Source organism: Rattus norvegicus, chromosome 4, assembly GCF_036323735.1.
Source record: "Rattus norvegicus strain BN/NHsdMcwi chromosome 4, GRCr8, whole genome shotgun sequence".
NCBI lineage: Eukaryota > Metazoa > Chordata > Mammalia > Rodentia > Muridae > Rattus > Rattus norvegicus.
In genome coordinates, this window is record NC_086022.1 from 162,942,643 (window position 1) to 162,948,642 (window position 6,000).

Here is a 6,000-nt window from a genome sequence, read left to right on the forward strand (position 1 = left end):
AAATCCATGTGCCCGATTCTCCTCCTGAATGCTGGGACTAAAATCATATGCCATCAGGCCCAGCATAAAACATTCTGATTTTTATTTGGGTGATAATAGAAACAGTTTATTTCAAATTGAAATGTATTCCTAAAATATTTAAAAATACAACACTTGGTAAAGTGGCTTAAAAATAAAATCTTAATGTTAGATACTAAAATGTTATACAGAATTTTTACACAAATGACTACTAGTTTTTAGATAGAAATGCTATTGAAGGAAGAAATGCTCTAGTCATCTAACTTCCTTCCCTCCTTCCTTCCTTTCTTCCTTCCTTCCATTTTTCTGTTTTGGGTTTCCATTATTGTGAAGTGGCACCATGACCATGGAAACTCTTATAAAGGAAAACATTTGATTGTGGCTGGCTTACAGTTCCAAGGTTTAGTCCATTACCATCATGTCAGGAAGCATCGTGGTTCACAGACAGACATGGTGCTGGAGAAGAAGTCTTGGGTTCTACATCTGGATCAGCAGATGGGAGGAAAGGATTGCCACACTGGGCTTGGGTTGAGCACCCTAAACCTCAGAGCCTGCCCCAGTGACGTTTTTCCTCCCACAAAGCCATACCCCCTAATAGCAATACTCCCTATGAGCCTATGGGGGGCATTTTCTTTCAAAAAACCAATTTCTTCCTTCCTTTTTTCCTTCTTTCCTTCCTTCCTTTCTTTCTTTTTCTTTCTTTCTTTCTTTCTTTCTTTTGTTCTTTCATTCTTTCTTTCGTTCTTTCTTTTTTAAAGTCAGGGTCTCTCTGTGTAGTCCAGGATGTACTGGAACTTGCTATGTAGACCAGGCTGGCCTCAACCTCACAGAGATCCCCTTGCCTCTGTCTCCTGTGCGCTGGTATTAAAGGTGAGTGTCACAGTGCCCAACGATGCAATGTTCTTAATGGACCAGTCAGGCTGAAACACTGACCTTTGAAACAATGAAAGAACAAGCATTGTCTAGTTATTATTAACTGTGAACGTGACATGGCCTAGAAGACCTCAAAAAAAAAGTCTCTGAACTGAGTAATTAGTTTTATAAACTTGGTTTGTGGACATGTATATGAGAGTTTGTTTTCATTATCTTAATTGAGATAGGAGAGCTCAGCCCATGTGGTTGGCACCATTCCCTGGGCAGGTGATCCTGGGCTGTACAAGGAAGCCCGTTGGTCATGACCAAGAACATCAATTGTCAAGGTTCTTCCCTCCAGATTCTTTCCTGCCCTGACTTCATTCAATGATGTGCATGACCTAGACAGTGAAGCCAAACACACCCTTTCTTCCCTAGGCTTATTTTGGTCAGAGTGATTTATCACAGGAACAGAAGGGAAACCAGGACACATATGTTTAAGAAGAAGTTAGAGTGAAGTGAAAGGGAAATAGGCCATTAATCAGATTTCTTTGCAAGTGAAAAAAATAGAACTGACTTACTGTTTCTTTGAAATAATTCTTCCATAGCAATTATTTTATACAGCAGGTATTTAAGCACATGCAGATAAAGAATGTAGAGGTTCAAAAACAATCTTTCAAGTACATCTGATTTTCATCAGTGCTTGGACTGAATCCAGGACCTCTCATATGGGGGGCAAGCACTCTGCCAACCTACAAAACAACCCACCAGTAACAACAAAAAAAATCCTTTATATCATGAAAATGAAAAGATAAAATAAAACGTCAATTTCAGTGGCATATAAGGCACATATTTCAAAGCAGAACATCATTATGATTGGCTGCTTCTAATTGGTAATTTTCAAAGTGAAAAAAACTGGTCCAACAAACCTAACTGACTGAGGCTCACTGACCTTCCATAGCTAGGGCACAGAGCGCCCCCTACTGGGTCTTCCTGACTGAATTCAAAAGCTCATTCTATTGATTTAGACCTGAGTTTAACACCAAAATTTGAAACTTCTAAGGGCTTTTACAACTCATAGATATATAGTTCTTTGTTTCTTGTTCCCATATTCGTCTTCCAATGCTCGAGTAAGACTTAAAAACATTCCTGAAAAAACCTCCAGTAAACAGCAAAATCTCAACAACAGCAGTCAAAATTGCTAGAGTGAACATCTGCATTAGTGGCCACACAGAGAGTCTAAAAATAATGTTTTGATGTGTAATTCACACACCATAAATTTAAAAGTTTCCAGCAAGGCATTTTTCTATAGTTCAAGCTTACCTTGAGCTTGGAATCATCCCAACCCAGCCTTTTCAGTGTTAGGTTTACAAAACTCTCCCAGCTATCCCAGTTTATTTTATATATTTTTTTATCTTTTTTTTTTGGAGCTGGGGACCGAACCCAGGGCCTTGCGCTTCCTAGGCAAGCGCTCTAGCACTGAGCTAAATCCCCAACCCCTATTTTATATATTTTGAAGGCCAGGCATTGAAGTGGAAATTTCTGGTTTCATTAGAGACTCTTTGGGGTTTTCTTGAAACTGTCTTTTTGGTTTTTTTTTTTTAATATAAGTACAGTGTTGCTGTCTTCATACATACCAGAAGAGGACATCCTATCCCATTGCAGATGATAGTGAGCCACCATGGGGTTGCTGGGAATTGAACTGAGGACCTCTGAAAGAGCAGGCAGGCCTCTTAACTGCTGAGCCACTTCTCCAGCTCATTCTGGAAAGTCTTTTCTGAAAATATTTGTTGCTGAGAACCGCCATGAATGTTTTCTGGAAGCAATCTGGTGAAATGGCACGTGATGTTTTTCTGGAGCGAATGCTTGAGAGAACGTGTGATATCTGGAAAGAATATGAGAAGAAACCAACAGACAGTGGACGATGCTTTTGCACTGGTTCACCTTGCAACTCTTTGCTGGTCTTCCTTGGGCTTCTCTGATGCTGGTCTTCACTGATGAGGCTCTTGCCTTGGTTCATTGCTTTCTTCACTTGTCCTGACTTCTGAGAGAGAAATGCGTCAATGAACGTCTGGTGGTGTTCCAGCTGATTCCGCTGACTCCTGCTGATTTGTCGCCTGGTGGAGCCTGGAGGTTTCTTCGGGAAGGAGCCACTGTGACTGATTTGTGTTTGGTGTTTGCCAAGTGGACTGCACTGCTGCTGACTGTGAAGATTGGAATTACCACAAAGATTATTTCTAAATAGGTCCATAAACCCTGTTCCCATTAACCTTTCTTTTACCCTACATCTGGTGGGTGGTGGGCTAGAAGGGAGGGTGAAGCATTTAAACACCAAAATTAAAGTAGGTTTTGAAAAAAATCTACATCTACAAGGCATGGTGGCTCATGTATTTAGTCTCAGCACTCAAGAAGCAGTGACAGGTGGATCGCTGTGTGTTCAAGGCAAGTCTGGTCTACACAAGGAGTATTAGGATAGCCAGGACTACATAGAGGCCTTGTCTTTTCAAGGAAAAGTAATAATAATTAGCTAAGTAACTTACTTAATGAATCTCAATGAGTATAATGAATATTTAATAAGTTACTATTTCTGTCACAGGTGCCTAGAAAGTGCTTTCCTATAAAGTATTCACTCATATTTCAAGCTCCCAAGGCAACAAAAGCCTGGCGTCTCTACCTTCATCTGTGTTTGTCTCCCTTACTCTACATACTACATCATCACATGCCTTAACTCAGCGTGAGCTCTGCTAAGTATTAAAGAAATATGTGTTTAAAGACCAAGGCTAGCTAACCTGTCTCCAACAGTTCAAGACACAGAGGTATCTTATCACAGCTTTCATGATGCCCTGTTCTGGGACTCTGAATGTCTCCAGACACAGGGTTAAATCTGTAATGAGTCTTAATTGCAGGAACTGCAGTGCCTCAAAGACAGTGGGAACTTCTGCTTGTCATACAGAAGCAGAGCTCAGATAATGGTCAAGCAGACCACAGAGATAAGGACCAACCAGGCTGCACAGAGACCAAGCCTGTTTGTTATGCTTTTGAAACCCATCCCCTATAATAAAGAAACAAACTCTGAGTTTTTGTTTTTATCATTGTATTGGTTAAGGTAAAATAAAGGAATGAAAGAGGTTTGGTGTTCCAGGGCAGTGGTAGCTCACACCTTTTATCTTGGCACTTAGAAGATAGGCTCGTCTACATGGTGAGTTCCAGGGCTGCCAGACCTAACAACAAGACCTTGCCTTGGGAAAGCAAGAGCAGACAAAGAATCAGACTTCTGTAAGTCATTTCTAGGAAAGTGGGTGGAGTTAGAAATCATGAAATCATGTCAAACAAAATCAGGCCAACCAAGCAAGACAAATACATGTTTACACACTTACACACACACAAACATACACACACATGCACACAGACACATACACACACACTCACACACACATACACACACGCACATACACATACAAACACAAACACACGCACACTCACAGACGTTTAAAAGAATTCAGTAATTGAAGTACAGAAGGATGTGTCAGTGAGATGACTTGGTACACAACCCTGCCTCCAAGCCTATTGATACACACGGTAGGAGGGAACAATACCCGATACCCAAAAGTTGCCCTTTGGCTCTTCCATGCTTCCTCACAGTTTAGCCTCACAGGCACTCAGAGGACGCTTTCCATGGTCTGTGGGGACCCAGCTATCTCTTGAGTTAGCAGTAGAACTTGCCATTATCTATGTGTTTGCTGAAGGCACAAGTTACAGGGTCACAGGCTGATGTCAGGGTTCGAGAAAAATCCTGTGGGGCCGCACAGTGTGTGGAAGGGTTGGATACTCTGATGCATGAAGAAGGTCTAGGTTGTAGTAGAAGCCTCTGGACATTGAAACTGCTGGGGATGTGAGATGTCTACCAGAGAAAGCCGCAGGTACCCAGGAGAGCCAGCTCATGGGAGAGGCCATAGCTGCAAATGACAGAACCGTGGGGGCTGAAATTCCCAAGCTCTTGCTCCTCAGATATCATCTTAAGCCCTGGACATCAGTCGTGGAGCTGTAGAATCTCGTGTTTACGCTCCAGAGTTACTACCTTTCTCTTTAGAGGTTTTGTGGCTATGCCTCTGTGGATATGTGAGTTCGTGTGTATGGGTGCCCATGGAGGCGGGAGGAGAACAGAAGAGGGCATGAGTTGCATAGCATGGGTGCTGGGAGCTGAGCTCAGTTTCTCTGTCAGAGCAGCAAGTTCTCTTAGCCACTGAGTCGCCCTCTTTCCAGCACCGGGTCTCTTCTTACTGCTCTCCCTAGCTGTGTCTTTGACATGGGAATGTCTACTCGGCTTTATGATGAGTGGGGACTGTGTGGTTTTCCTTTCTAATGGGTACAGTTTATAGATCTATGTGGTCTCCTTTCTGATTTTGCAGGGCTCATAGCTCAGACTACCAAAGAAGAGACTATACATACTCTGGGCAATTCCGACTGCATGTGCTTGACCCTTTCTGGGTCGGCAGTGAGTGGCTCCCACAGATTTGCATTTGGATTTCCCAGTCCTCAGCCTGTGGCTCTGTTTTTGAAGGTGATGGAGCTTTCAAGAGGTGTGGGCTTGCCGCTGAGATTAAGACTCTAGGGGCAAGCCCTTGAAGGTTATACACACTCATGACTTGGGCTTGGGGCCCTGGCTTCCTGTCCCATGACATGTGATCAGCCACAATCTAATCTTCTTAGTACTAGATGGAATCATTCTGCCATGCCTACCCTGCTGTGAGGGATTGGAATGGCGATATAAACCTCTCCTCTCTTAGGCAGTCTGCGATATTTATTTACAGTAACCTTAAAGTATCTAATACAGTATCCAACGAAGAATTAATTCACACGCCCCCACGTGGGCAGCTATGAACTTACTTCTATGGTTTTGGAAGCAAACCAGAAAGACTGGCCCCAAGCCAGGATTCGGGTGAAACAGAGGCTCTCCTATGACTGCCATGACCAGATTCTTTTTTCTTCTCTCCTTCAGGTCCTTCCGGGCTAAAAGTTCTCTCACTGAGCTGTACCCAAGTCCTGCCCCCCCCCATTTTTTTGGTAGTTGAAAAGTGCATTCATAATTTTTTTAATTCCATTTACACCAACTTTAATACAAGTGTTCTT